The following is a 16,386-nucleotide window of genomic DNA, read 5'->3' as shown; positions in this document are numbered from 1 at the left end:
TAGAGTCTTATTTTTAACAAACCAAATAGCCTCGGTAACCGCTAATCAAATAATGAATTTGAATTTTTTTAGAATTTTTCCTCACAGTAGTATGATGAAAGCTTCAAAGTGCGACATAAACATAATACTACATTTGATCCTTTATATAAGAGACAACTTATTTTTTAGGTAATTGATTAACCAATATATTTGGTCGGCTAAATACATTGATTATTTAATGATTTAAAAAGTAATTTGTCTCTTATATAAAGGAACAAAGGTAATATATACTTATTGTTTTGGGTCTACCAAAGGCTCAAATAACTAAGGTCCAAATTTATGACAATATAATCCAAGATATATACTTATCTTAAATTTTGAACTAATTTGAGCGTCAGAGTGTTAACCATGTAGGTCCACCTCGTCGTGAGCTTGCACTCACTTTACAGAAAACACCTAAAAACATGGCTTCTCACCACCGTGAGCTTTCTCTAAATCAATGTAAACCCTAAAGCCTCTGGCCACCCATACTAGCACAAGGGTGCCACGCATCTATACTTTTTTTTAGTAAGTAGTGTGACCCCCACCATGGACCCTCCAGTAAAACTGACATGGGTCTCACCCTCCATTATCACTATCATTTTCATTGCTTTCTCTCGAAAATGGCCAAGAGAAATCTAAGTTTCACGATTAACACCATTGCTAGAGGTTTTGTCGGTGGGGGAATTTCCAGTTCCTCCTAGATGAAATACGCCATAAAGGTGTTGGTTGTGAACGTGATATCCCCATGCCTCTCCAAAACCATACAAATAAAATCAAGGGCTAGAATCATTTTTTCTGATAGTGACGCCATTGGAGTCTACCTTCATGACAACGACTCCATGGTCATCACTATGCAATACCGTAATTGAGACATCAAGCGAGTCTTGATAGATCCATAAAGCTCAGATGACATTCTATTCCATAGCACCTTCTAGAAGCTCTAGCTCGATCCCGATAACAAAAAGTATTATAGGAATAACTAATAGGCTTGTCAAGCGAGCATGTGCAAGTAAGGGGTCACATAATCCTAGAAACACCCTGCAACACATAAGCAGATTCCAAGGAGATCAAATTCAATTACCTTGTGGTGGAAATGTAATAAAAATAAATAAATAAATTAACTAACTATCACTTAATCAAAAGAAATCAATTAATTAACTATCACTTAATCAAAAGAAATGTGATAAAAATAAAAGTGAACAACATAAGAGGGTGTGAATGCATGTATTAGGGTGTGTAAAAAAGAAGAGAGAATGGCCAAAGGCCCACAAATATAATTAACCTTAATTATAATCATAATAATTAAAGAGGATAAAAAAAAAAAAAAAAAGTGGGGCGGCGATTTTTTTTTAAAAATAACCATGTTTTTAAAAAAAAATACGAAAATAACCATCTTTTCAGTAAGTAGTGTGACCCCCACCATGGACCCTCCAGTAAAACTGACATGGGTCTCACCCTCCATTATCACTATCATTTTCATTGCTTTCTCTCGAAAATGGCCAAGAGAAATCTAAGTTTCACGATTAACACCATTGCTAGAGGTTTTGTCGGTGGGGGAATTTCCAGTTCCTCCTAGATGAAATACGCCATAAAGGTGTTGGTTGTGAACGTGATATCCCCATGCCTCTCCAAAACCATACAAATAAAATCAAGGGCTAGAATCATTTTTTCTGATAGTGACGCCATTGGAGTCTACCTTCATGACAACGACTCCATGGTCATCACTATGCAATACCGTAATTGAGACATCAAGCGAGTCTTGATAGATCCATAAAGCTCAGATGACATTCTATTCCATAGCACCTTCTAGAAGCTCTAGCTCGATCCCGATAACAAAAAGTATTATAGGAATAACTAATAGGCTTGTCAAGCGAGCATGTGCAAGTAAGGGGTCACATAATCCTAGAAACACCCTGCAACACATAAGCAGATTCCAAGGAGATCAAATTCAATTACCTTGTGGTGGAAATGTAATAAAAATAAATAAATAAATTAACTAACTATCACTTAATCAAAAGAAATCAATTAATTAACTATCACTTAATCAAAAGAAATGTGATAAAAATAAAAGTGAACAACATAAGAGGGTGTGAATGCATGTATTAGGGTGTGTAAAAAAGAAGAGAGAATGGCCAAAGGCCCACAAATATAATTAACCTTAATTATAATCATAATAATTAAAGAGGATAAAAAAAAATAAAAAATAAAGTGGGGCGGCGATTTTTTTTTAAAAATAACCATGTTTTTCAAAAAAAATACGAAAATAACCATCTTTTCAAAAAAATTTTCAAAATAATCAACTTTGGGAGAGGATGCGCCGGGGGAGTTGGCGCACCCCCAAAAAGTTAGAGGAGGCGCCAAATATAATTAACCTTAATTATAATCATAATAATTAAAGAGGATAAAAAAAAATAAAAAATAAAGTGGGGCGGCGATTTTTTTTTAAAAATAACCATGTTTTTCAAAAAAAATACGAAAATAACCATCTTTTCAAAAAAAAATTCAAAATAATCAACTTTGGGAGAGGATGCGCCGGGGGAGTTGGCGCACCCCCAAAAAGTTAGAGGAGGCGCCAAATGCAGTGGCGCACATGCATTGGGCCTCATAAAGAGGCACCAATGCATCTGGCGCCTCAATTTTGTTTGTGAAAAGATAATTCAATTTTGCAGCCAATAAGAATCAAACACACAACCTTTTTATTAGGAGTCAAGCACATTACCACTGCACCACAGACCCTTCATGTTAATTTGTTTCATCATTAATTTAATATACCGTGTATAATTACAGTAGATTAATAAATTACTAAACCTTAGTTGAATTTTTTTTTCACTTAGTTTTAAAATAATGTATAATTACAATAGATTAATTTTTTTCATCTCTATATATTTGTCTTAATTATTTTTACTTAGAATTTTTGTATCTATTTTAAAATTTTAAATTAACTAAATATATATTTAATTTTATTTTATCATTGTTTTAAAATATATAAGTTAAGAATATTATTTAATATTTGCATTTTATATTCTTAAGAGTACAATCGCAAATTTATATTATACCATTAAATATAAAATATAGATAATATTCATTCGACATATTAAATATGAACGTAGATAGTTAAAATATTTATGTTTATTTAAAATTCATTATAATAAAATTAAATAAAATATATACTTTTTTATTTTATAAAAAACATTGTTTAATAAAAAAAAGTATTGTATAAAAGAATATTTTAATTTTATAAAAATAAACATTAAATAAAATAATGGATGAAACATAGTGTAAAATTAAATTAAATATTTTAACTATGTTTTCCTAATCCCTAAACCCTAAATTAAAATATTTAGTCTATTTTTTAAGAAAAGTAGCGTCGGTCAAAGAAAACATTAAATTTTAAGATAAAATAAATAATATAAAATGAACTTAGCGTCGTTATAATTAAATTATATTTAAAAATGAATATTAAATGAATAAATTTTAGTTAGAGTCTGTTTTTTTTACCGAAAATCAATACCATTAATGATGGAGTCAGAACTAATGTTAAAATATTTAAACTGAAGTATATTTTTCTTATTATATCGCATAAAAAAATTTATTTCACTTATTATTCAATGTAATTTCTATGTTATAATCTAGTAGACTATATTTGTTTTGTTGAATATTTTAAATGTGAAATAAAGTTAAGCAAAACATAGAAAGAATATAATTTGGTTGAAAACATACCATCAAACTCTTGTTTCGGCCATAACTTGCTATTAGGATTAAATTTAATACATATTGATTACTACGCTTAATATAATGAAATTAATATTTTGTAATTATGAGTTGGAATATCCCTATACTCCTTAATACTAGTATAATTTTTCTTAAAACAAATAGAGGCTTAAAATACATTTTAAAATTAAATTAAGAAAAAAATACATTAAACCTAAATTATCACTTATTTTTTGTGATATAGATTTAGCGATAAAACTTAGAAATATTAAATATTAAAAAGTATATAGATAAAAACTTTAACGTACTCTTAAGAAATTAAAATGTAAATATTAAATAATATTCTTAACTTATATATTTTAAAACAATGATAAAATAAAATAAAATATATATTTAGTTAATTTAAAATTTTAAAATAGGTATAAAAATTCTAAGTGAAAATAATTAAGACAAATATATAGAGATGAAAAAAATTAATCTATTGTAATTATACATTATTTTGAAACTAAGTGAAAAAAAATTCAACTAAGGTTTAGTAATTTATTGATTTACTGTAATTATACACGGTATATTAAATTAATGATGAAACAAATTAACATGAAGGGTCTATGGTGCAGTGGTAATGTGCTCGACTCCTAATGAAAAGGTTGTGTGTTTGATTCTTGTTGATTGCAAAATTGAATTATCTTTTCACAAACAACACTGAGGCGCCAGATGCATTGGTGCCTCTTCTTGTTGGGCCATGTAGGCCATGCAGGCGCCACAAGCATTGGAGCCTCTTCATGAGGCCCAATGCATGTGCGCCAATGCATCTGGCGTCTCCTCTAACTTTTTGGGGGGTGCGCCAACTCCCCCGGCGCATCCTCTCCCAAAGTTGGTTATTTTGGATTTTTTTTTGAAAAGATGATTATTTTCGTATTTTTTTTGAAAACATGGTTATTTTAAAAAAAAAATCTGGGGCGGCACATGCTGTTGAGGAAGAGAGAAAACGATTTCAAATTTTACAAGCTTTTGGTCAAAACTTGACATGTGGCGTTGGGTAGATAATAACAAAACCTCTTCCTCTCTTAATTTAATCATAGACACGTTTTTTTAAAAGAGGTTCATTTCATCTATGTTGTTACTTCAAAATGAAAACAAAGAAATTTCAAATCCACCTTCAATCTCTCCTCTCAATTGATCGCCCTCCTTTTGAAAAAAGAAAATGCGAGTTTCTTTCCACTTCTCTTACTTTCGTCTCTCAAACAGTTCGAATGAAAACAAAAATGATCTCACATCCTCTGTCGTATTTTGCGCGTGCTCTGTGGTGTTTGGACGTGGATGATCGGAGGGAAGCTTCAGTTGTTGACAATGCATGCAGTTCCGTTGCCGTTGTTAAATGTTGTTGTTGTTGTGTTTCTGAGTCGTTATGTGTGGTTTTCGTGATGTGATGGTTGAAGATGATAGATGGAGATGTTGTGTTTCAGTTGCAGGGAGCTTTATGTTCTATTTTTGATGATGATTGAGTGAAGTGTGCTTGATGATATTTGTTTGATGCAAGGAGGGTGTGAAGATGGTTTGTGATGATATTTTTTGAAGCAAAAAGAGAAGAGATATGTGATGTTGAAAAAGTGTTCAGATCAACACTTCAAAACGTGATAGAGGGTTTGATGATGTGTTGAAAAAAGAAAATATCTAGACCAAGAGCAACATGTCATATTTCCCAATGGTCCAAATTAATTTAATTTTTGCAAATAAAATGAAGACAAGTGTCACAAGGAGATTGGTTGGAGAGAGATATTTTATGATTCTTTTCTTAATTGGTTGGAAAGAAAATGCGAGTTTTTTTCCACTTCTCTTACTTTCGTCTCTCAAACAGTTCGAATGAAAACAAAAATGATCTCACATCCTCTGTCGTATTTTGCGCGTGCTCTGTGGTGTTTGGACGTGGATGATCGGAGGGAAGCTTCAGTTGTTGACAATGCATGCAGTTCCGTTGCCGTTGTTAAATGTTGTTGTTGTTGTGTTTCTGAGTCGTTATGTGTGGTTTTCGTGATGTGATGGTTGAAGATGATAGATGAAGATGTTGTGTTTCAGTTGCAGGGAGCTTTATGTTCTATTTTTGATGATGATTGAGTGAAGTGTGCTTGATGATATTTGTTTGATGCAAGGAGGGTGTGAAGATGGTTTGTGATGATATTTTTTGAAGCAAAAAGAGAAGAGATATGTGATGCTGAAAAAGTGTTCAGATCAACACTTCAAAACGTGATAGAGGGTTTGATGATGTGTTGAAAAAAGAAAATATCTAGACCAAGAGCAACATGTCATCTTTCCCAATGGTCCAAATTAATTTAATTTTTGCAAATAAAATGAAGACAAGTGTCACAAGGAGATTGGTTGGAGAGAGATATTTTATGATTCTTTTCTTAATTTTTAAAAAATTAAAAAACTAAAATGTTAAAAATTTAAAATAAAATCGAAATGAAAACATGAAAAAATATATTTAATTTCAATGATTATTCTGGTTAAAAAACAAAAATAATCGAATAAAAAATGAATTAAAATCGGGCGAGAAAATGCCCAAAAAACTGAACACACAAAAATTATCAGCACAAAATAAACTTCTCGGAAACATACAAGTTTCGATCAAATTTTAAAATAAAAAATGATCGATTAAACAGGCTTAGACTGATTAAAATGCGATCAACAATATAGTCGAAAAATAAAATTAGTATGCCAGATTGAACTACGTGAATCATAGATCAATAAAATTTATATCTACAAGCTCAATTTTGAATTTTTTTGCCCGCTAATTCGACATTCGGTTGAGAAACGATTCGACCGATCTGTCTATGGATCCGAAAAATTATTTCAAGTTATATTTCAAGCACTATGCGAAACAAAATACATGTTATGACAAGTATAAAATGCAAACGTCTTATGAATGCACTGAATTGCTGACTGAATAGTCGTGAATAGACAATCAGATATAAATGAATCACTCTTGGACCATTTACTTCTAATTCTCAATCATGATTAAAACTCTACAAAAATTGAGATGATGATAATACTCTTGATTGTCATCTTCTGAACCTCTTAAGAATATGATGTCATGGAAACAAGCGATGCAACGAGATTGAGAAATCAAGTCTTTTGACTTCTTAATCAATAAATGGCTGAATGAACGTCATCAAGTTGTCATAACCCAATTTTGTCCAAGCATTTTAAATTCATCTGATACAAGTCCATTTGTCCAGTTTTGCATTTTTAGCTATATACATTTTTATCATCAAATAAAGTCACCATAATTATTCATATATGCATATATAGTAAAAAAGCAAACATAAAGTCAGTATTTTACATGTTGAAGAAATCGACTAAAATTGCATTTTTTTTCATTATACATTTTGAAAAATAAATTCATGATCATTTGGTTTATCATCAAAATATTCAGTTGAATTTTTTTAATCATCTTCATGCATCATAAAAAAATCAATGTTTATAGAAAATCCAAGATATTTATCATTTATTACATCATTATTTCATGCATATATTAAATCACTATTCCATGCATATATTATATAATTATTCACTCTTTAATTAAATAAATTTCTAGAAGACACTCACACTCTTTGCATAATTCCTAAACTATCCTTTTTAAAGCCTATTTTTGTTACCTTTTTTATTTCTTTATTTTTTAGTTTATTTTATTATAATTTTAGTTGATGCATAATTGTTAATCGAAAAAGACAAAATGACTATTAAAATTAACCTTTCAAAAATACTAAAATCAAAGGTGTTTCATCAACATCAAGTATATTTTTCAAAATCATTTCTAAATCCCTTTCCGTTTCAAGTGTAAATTAAAACTTCGATCTATATCGAGTATTTTATCCTAATTAAACTAAGATACTTAATTATACTTAAAACACCGTTTCATTTAGAGATGAAAAGAGGAACAGTCTCAAGCCTTTGATTCCTCTTCTCAATTGTTTGGGTTGAGTTTCCTTACTCGAATATTCAAACAATTGTAATCTCTTAAATATTCTTAATTCGATCAAATCTAAATCATTTTTACAATACCTTAAACGAAAAAGGAAATGGTCTAGAGCATTATATTCCTTTCCCCGAATACTTGGATACGAGTTCCCTTACCCGGCCATTCGAGTATTCGTCATCCATTCAAAATACCCTAACACCATATAAACCCTTTCACAATGAAAGATGAAAAGGAAGATGATTTAGAGTCTGATACGGGTGTCAGGAAATCAGTTGCGGGTTATGGACAAAGAATGGATGAGTTTTTTGTTTGGTAAATGAAATACATGATGCACATTGGATGGAGATGATAAGGGAATGCATAATTTTTGTTTTTGATATGTGAGAAATGCATGTCACGTATGGATGCAATGAAATGTCATGTGCAAATAGCAGTATGGAGTAACACTAGTAATAATAGAGCAACCTAAATTGGGTATGCCTCATACATTGGTGTAGTTCTAAGTTTTGTGTACCCATGAAACCCACTCACTAGATTAGCTCTAAAAGTTTGGATAAAAGGGTTTCTAGAGTCATGGACCTTAATTCGAATTTCGCCATACAACGTGCGAACCTCTTTATGACAAATTCATGAAAAAGATCTACTATAGGTGGGGTCTTTGCATTGATCATACAAGGTGTTTCTCCTTGGGTATCAATACTACACAACCACCATAAATGGAACACGCTCTAAAAGGTCCTTAGAGACATTGATCATAATCGAAGTTCTGCAATGCAACGAGTGAACCGCTTTATGATGAACTCGACAAAAAAAATCTACTCCAAGTGGGATATTCGTGTTATCCATACAAGGTGTGCTCCTTGAGGACTAACATTACTCAACCACCTCCTAACTTATGTTCATTCTCTTTTTTTTCTTCAAAAGTTCGGGAAGAGAACTTCACTTAAGTAACCAATTCCCAATGCCCACGCATAAATGTATATACACAGATATAAAAATGCAATAAAGCAACAATAAAGGAAATAGAAAGCTAACTAAAATAGAAAGCAATCAGATTTAGTGCTATGTTAAGCTCATTTAGAGTTAATTCATGTAGAAACCACTCTTTAAATAGTTGGTCAACAAGATCTATGTGTTCAAGCGACTTTCGAAAGTTAAATTAAATTTTAACTTCGAGATCGCGATGCAATGAAAAATAAACCAAACAACAATATAATAGTATTTACAATATTACAAAGTCATTTATAGTGATCAAATCAAACAGCAGAATTCAGTTAGAGTTCGTAATCAAAATCCACCAAATGTGTGGATCTTTTGAATCCAAATTAGTCGATACATAATATTGCAAAGCAGAATATTAACCGATGCACAAAATTCCATTTGGACTCAAAACAAATCAATCCAAAAATAAAATGAAAATTGATTTAGTTGATACACTAAAACTATCTAAAAAAAGATAAAAATAAGTATATCAAAATTTAATAAAATATTAAATAGTATAATTAAAACCAATCAAAATTAAAACAAATCTACTCATCAAAATAAATTACTAATAGTATGAAAAGTTGAAATAAAATTAATGCATATATATAAAGCAAAATTGATAAAAAAAGTGTATGTGTAAAAAAAAATTAAAATAAACTATACACTAAAAGCCTACTAACAGATCTACTAATCAAAATAAATTAAAATAAATTAATGTATATATAAAACTGAAAGCAAAGGTATATATATATATATATATATATATATATATATATATATATATATATTATATAATATATATATATATATATATATATATATATATATATTATATATATATATATATATATATATATATATATATATATATATATATATATATAGAGAGAGAGAGAGAGAGAGAGAGAGAGAGAGAGAGAGAGAGAGAGAGAGAGAGAGAGAGAGAGAGAGAGAGAGAGAGAGAGAGAGAGAGAGAGAGAGAGAGAGAGAGGAGAGAGAGAGAGAGAGAGAGAGAGAGAGAGAGAGAGAGAGAGAGAGAGAGAGAGAGAGAGAGAGAGAGAGAGAGAGAGAGAGAGAGAGAGAGAGAGAGAGAGAGAGAGAGAGAGAGAGAGAGAGAGAGAGAGAGAGAGAGAGAGAGAGAGAGAGAGAGAGAGAGAGAGAGAGAGAGAGAGATTAATTGAAATACACTGTCGGTGTAAAAAGTTTTACACCGTCGGTTCATCACCATCACCCGTTTGTATTACTTTATAGTTTTTTAAAATAAAAGTCAAACTTCTTTTAATATCCAACGTCTATAATTAAGTGATGGTGTAAAACTCTTTTACACTGACAGTGTATTTCAATTAATCTCATATATATATATATATATATATATATATATATATATATATATATATATATATATATATATATATATATATATAACTTAAAACAAAAGTATGTATATATTTATGTTAAAACAAGATATATATAACTTTCGGTTACAACGTGGAAAGGTTTTTCAATATACCTAATTCGTTTTTATTAATCTTATGAATATTTAGGTGTAAGTTATTTTTGAAAGAAACTATATAATTGTATCAAGAGTGTAGTATATATAAAACAAATAGTGTTCATACAAATAAAAATAAAGCAAAACAAGGTAATATCCATATGTAGACTCGGAATATATATATATATATATATATATATATATATATATATATATATATATATATATATATATATATATATATATATATATATATATATAATGAAACAAATAAGAAAAAAATAACCATAAGCAAATCAAAACAAATTAGTAAAAAGCAAACCGAGCCGAAATGAAAAAAAATAAGCTATCCATGCACGATCTGGAAACTAGTGGCGGAGCCAGATAAATTTTTTTGGGATGACCGCTAACGTAAAATAAAGATTATAAATAAAATATAAATAGTATTTTAAATAAAACATTAAAGTTAAAATAAATACAAAGTTAATTATTAAAAATTTAAATTACATGACTTAAAACTACCTTAAAGTAATGCTTTATGCGTTCCGAGTGACTTGAAATCGTCAATAATTGACTCCGAACTAATGCATGCACTAATCTCCCTTTCAATATATACTGTCATGCTATCTCCAAGAAACCCATCATCCATCTTGTTTCTCAACTTAGTCTTAATAATTTTCATTGCTGAAAAAGACCTCTCAGTTGTGGCCGTAGAAACGAGAAGAGTCATGATAAGACGAAGTAGTCTATCAATCAAGAAGTAAGTTTCAGTCTGTCCAGATGCAACCAAACATGAACATAGTTCTTGAATAGTTGATAAATTATTCAAGTTTGATGCTTGACGAGCAACAAATAGAAAATGTTGGAGTTGAAATTGCAAATTATTCTTCTCTTGATCACTAAAATCCATAGGATAATATTTTTCAACTAAAGAACAAATAGTATCAATGCTAAAAGCTTTATATCCATCCTTAGGAGATAAAGAACAAGAAAGAGTTAACAAATCCATTGCCTGCTCACTGAATCTGCTATTCAACTCTTGTAACTGTTTGTCAATGGTAGTGAAAAAGATTTCAACTTTAAAGTAATGTTGAATTGTGACTTGATTCTCTTCAAGACGGGAGCGTCCGAATCTTGTTGTTGAATGAACATCATTAAGATCAGGAATCTCAATACCATGTTTTTCACAAAAAGATACCACTTTAGTGAACAATATATCCCAACCATTTTCTCTCAAACCTTGAATAAGATGTTTTGTTGAACGAACCAAGTTCACAGCATTAACTACATCTTGATTTTTTTTGTAAGGCTTGACAAAGCATATCTATTATTCCCATGACAAGTGCAAAATAAATATAACATCAAATGCCTTCAAGTAATTGTAACAACTATCTGCATCCCCACGTGTAGCATAACTCCCTCTATCTTTTGCAATTTTTTTAAAAACTAAACAAGTTGCTTCATACATGTTTATCAAGCTAGAAATTGAATCGTAATGTGATCCCTAACGAGTATCTCCAGTTCGTTTCAATGTACCAACTTGATTTGCACCTTTACCAGTTACAATCTCATCAATCTCTAACAAATAAGCAATTTCTTCTAATTGGGCAGCTTGTAACTCATCATGACGCTTTGTAGAAGAACAAACAACATTCACAACAAAGATCAGCTTCTCAAAAAATTTATGAACAGGTTTGACTTCTCTTGATGATGCAACTAATGCAAGTTATAATCGATGAGAAAAACAATGAACATAGTATGCATAAGGACAATCCTTCACAAAGAGGGCTTGTAAACCATTCCATTCTCCTCTCATATTTCTAGCACCATCATACCTTGGCCACGAATGTTAGAAACATTAAGGTTATGTCGAGAAAGTATATCACATATTGCTTCCTTAAGAGTTAAAGATGTGGTGTCTTTAACATGTGCTACATCAAAAAATCTCTCTTGTATTAAACCAACTTTATCAACAAATCTTAATACAAGAACCATTTGTTCCTTTTTTGACTCATCACGAGCTTCATCAACAACGATACAAAATTTGGAATCACCAATTTTCTCACGAATACTCTTTTTCACCCTACTAGAAAGAATTTGCAAGAGCTCTTTTTGAATTTGATGTGAAGTATACTTGTAATTTTGTGGAGCATTTTCCAACACAACTTTTGCAACTTCATCATTGTAGGATGCTAAAAGTTTCAATAACTCAAGAAAGTTACCTTGATTTCTTGATTTTCTACTTTCGTCGTTGTAACACCTCAAAATTTGCCCTCCTCTCTTGGGACTAGCTTAGCATATTGCATTTCATTTTTGTAGGGCATTAGGCATTACATTTTTGCACATCATGTAAAAATAAGCAAGTCATCCTCCTAAGTCTTTCTCAGAAGATAGAAAGGATGAGAGGTTCATGCTTAAGGGTCTTATTGAATTGATCACTAGCCATCTGAGGGTTTGTGCTTCAATTAGGGTTTCTTGGTCCTTCAAGGAGTTTGAGCATTATCTTATTGGCAAGGATATGTCATCATCATCATGGTTGCTTCCTCCTCAAAGGTTTCAGAATTCATGCTCAGGTTCCTTGAGATTGGGGTTTTGACCTCTGGTCAACCCTAATCAATGCCATTCTACCAGTCAGGGATCTTCAAGGAGATGAGGTCTTTATTGAGATGGAGATCATCATATGATTTTATTGAGCTTGTACAGGCTAGGGTTTCATTTTGGAGCCATTTCATCTAGTGGTTGAGGCTCAAAGTCATCTGAGCATGTTCAAGTCATCTAGGGCCCTAGAAAGTCAACAGAAAGTCAACTGAGGGCTAGGAGGTGGAGAAATGAGTTTTAACATCTCATTCATGTTCAAAAGAGGCTTATTCATCATGTCAAATGCATATCTTGAAGAATTTGAGGTCAGATCAAAACTTTCCAAAAATGGAAAGTGACCTATAATTGAAAGTTTCCCAAAATGGAAAGTTTTTGGTTCAAATTTAACTTGATCTTACATCATCAAAGAAGCTTCAAATGAAACTTTGTCCAACATGAAAGTTGAAGATCTCTTTCTCCCATTTCCAAAAAGTCCAAGATCATGAATTTATGATGAATGGTTGAAGAGATATGATCAAATCATTGCCAAAGGATGCATGGAACTTCAAAAGGCCATAACTTTTGATTCATAACTCCAAATTTGGTGGTTCTTTTTGCACTTTGCTTCTCATGACATGCAGTTTCCAAAGCATCCATCACATTGCATGAAATTTGAACATATGATCGCTTACTTATTCATGAAGATTTTGGAGGGAAAATCATAAATTTAAAAATGGTGCATCATGAGAACTTTTTACCATTGCCAATGTGTTTAAAAAATGATTTTGAGTGACTTTGATCAAGCACATGGCACTGTTCACGTCCATTTACTACATGCACAATGCAAATTTTCAATTTTTGCCATGCACCCTTATTTTGCTAATTCCTAATTAACTTTGCTTAATTTTAATTAAAATAGGATTAACACATGGTATATATACATAATTGTAACAGAATTTGAAGAGGTTAATCACAATTCACCATTTCTAGATCTAGTTTTCATTTCCCTCCAAAATTTTCTCTCAATCTTAATTCAAATTTTTCTCACATAAGCCTTGAATCTTCTTCCATATTCTGGTTCTCTAGTGTTGATTTAACAGAGATCAAGCCTTGGATCATCATGTTTGGACCAGAATTGTGTATGTGAAGCTCAAGAACATAACCATGGCAAATGCAAATTGAGTTAGATCTACACGTTTCCAAGCCTCAATTTCATCATCAAACTTCATAACAAGTGATTTGGAGTGGATTTGCATGCTTGCTTGGCCTGGAATTTGCAGAATTCAATAACTGTTCTTCAAGAGGTCACATTTTTGATCACCTTAATTCTCTATTTTATGTGTATAATATTGTAGAGCATTTGATGCTGATCAATCTGATATAAATTTCGTGCGATTTGGATAAAAATTGAGTGAGTTATGAGTGATTCAAGTTTGGCATGTGAAAATTATTTTGCTCGATTCTCTTAATTGATGATGAATTAGCATGAATTAGTGGTTGATCTACGATCTACGTTGCGTGAGCTTCAAAATGATATAAAAATCTGAAAATTCTGGAAAATTTGGTAAAATTCTGGAAAATTGTGATGAACTTCATCCTGTTCATCATCTTCTTCATGAAGAAAATGAAGATCTTCATCTCTGGTTCGCTAGGGTTCTTGCTGCAGAACGCGCCCAGAACACATTTGATCCTTGTTCCTCAATTTGATTCCTGCTTCCAGCGTTTTTGATTTTATTTTCACTCAGCGCTTCCTTTAAATTTGAACACGGTTCGAATCCAGCATGCGCCACTTTTTCAAATTCTTCTTCATTTTTTCATTTTCCCTCCAATTTAGTACATGAATGATCATTTGATTTCATTTTTTTCTCCAACTTTAAAAATCCATAACTAATTGAAAAATCATCCAATTAATCCCGTTCTTTTTGCAAAATGATCCTTGGAATGTATAGAATTTTGTGATGTTGATTTCATGATTTTACACTTCCTGGATTTTGAATTGTGTTGAATTATGTGAACATGTATGCATATGTGACCTTGCCTTACTCTTTCTATTGTGAAATGCTTGATATTGATCCAATTGCTACCAAATTTTGCATGATGATTCTTGATATGTCAATTGACATTTTGGTTTTGGTTTGACATTTTTTCCATGCTCCATTTCTGTTTTGTGTACATGTTAACATGGTGTGACAATTTGTGTCACACATTTGGTTAATCAACTTGTGCAATTTAATTCCCATATCAAATGACCTCTAATGCTTCTGATTTTTTTGTATGATGATCATGTTGGATGTGTTGAATGCTCATGATTTTTTCCAGAATTATTTGAACCATTTCTGTTTTGATTTGGAATTTTCATTCTCAATGTCCATTTGTGAGCCTTAAAATTGTCTTTGACTTCCTTTGCTTATTACATGGGCTTGCTTGATGATTTTGATGTGGTCCTTTTTAGGACATGTTAATATGTGTTTGAAGTTGCATTGTGTTGAATTTCAGCTCCTGTTTTGAATTTTTTCTTCACCTTTGACCCTAGGCTTTGACCTAGTGGTTTGGACTTACATGTGAGCTTTGAATTTCAGGACCAAGCACTTAATCTCCATGGTTGATGATACTTCATCATTTAAATGTTGATATTTGCTATTGATTGCTAACATTTGCTGTTTTGTAGGTTGATGATAACTCACTTGAGTTTGCCTTATGGTTTATTTGTTGTACATTGGGATTGCCTGTTTGATATTGACTGTTGACTGTTGTCAGAACACTGTACTGATTGGTTTAGTTGTTTACACAGGTACCTAAGTTGCTTTAAGTTCATTTGAACTTTGCTTGGCTTTGCTTGTGGTTGGCATACCACTTAGGTAATGACCTCTAACTTCATGTAGTCTGGAAGACCTGTCATGTTACTTTGGCAGGCACCTGTCTGAAGCCCTCCTTAAGAGGCAATGTTTGTGGTTGTTTAATTTTTGTGCCAAGCAGGTAAAGTCCTCTTAAGAGGCAATTGGCAGATAAAAGGGATGTGCAATCCATCCCCTGCTATTCAGTTGTGTCATTCACTTTGCTCACACCCTGTGTTGATGCACTTTGAATAAAAACCCAAAATCTTGTTGTGTCAGTCATGTGGAATAGAGTCCCACATTCTAGACTCCCACACTTTCATTGGTTCAAGTTCTCCCAGGCCAGGGATAAGAGCTGTGAGGTCTTACCCTCACTTCCCATTTCATCTGCTTCACCCTAACTCTCAATGTTAGGGTTAAGAGCTCAAATCACCCATTTCTAGTTGGCTTGTTTGTCGAGGTTGATTTGACCCCTTGACTAAAGCCTAGACTTGTATGAGCCACTTGTTTGCATATAGTGTGTGTGCTTGCTCTCTTGTGATTGCTTATTTGCTGTTTATCTGCTGTTTCAACTTGCTGCCTATGCGAGTTAGGATTGTTAGATACCTCAACCTAGGACTATTGTGGATTACATGATAACTATTAGGCTCGAGTCAGTCTCCCTTTTAGTTTGTCATTTCCCAGTCTCTGGTTAGGATAAAAGTTTCTCCCCTGTTGAGGGGAACTACGTTGCCTTGATCCTCATACCAGATGAGGTACGTAGGCAGGAGATTATGCGAGATCTCTTC

The 16,386-nt window shown here is 31.8% G+C and overlaps 1 long non-coding RNA gene across 1 annotated transcript; it reads right to left on the bottom strand.

Moving 5' to 3' along the window:
• Positions 1-295: 295 nt before the first annotated feature.
• Positions 296-5,979, bottom strand: LOC127082609 (uncharacterized). Its single transcript, XR_007788194.1, has 2 exons — positions 5,618-5,979; positions 296-1,059 (listed from the first exon to the last, which is right to left on the bottom strand). It is a non-coding gene; the product is annotated as an uncharacterized LOC127082609 (long non-coding RNA).
• Positions 5,980-16,386: the final 10,407 nt, after the last annotated feature.

The sequence above is a fragment of the Lathyrus oleraceus genome, chromosome 1, assembly GCF_024323335.1.
Source record: "Lathyrus oleraceus cultivar Zhongwan6 chromosome 1, CAAS_Psat_ZW6_1.0, whole genome shotgun sequence".
Taxonomy (NCBI): domain Eukaryota; kingdom Viridiplantae; phylum Streptophyta; class Magnoliopsida; order Fabales; family Fabaceae; genus Lathyrus; species Lathyrus oleraceus.
The sequence above is the reverse complement of the archived record's forward strand: the minus strand, read 5'-3'. Positions and strand labels throughout refer to the sequence as shown.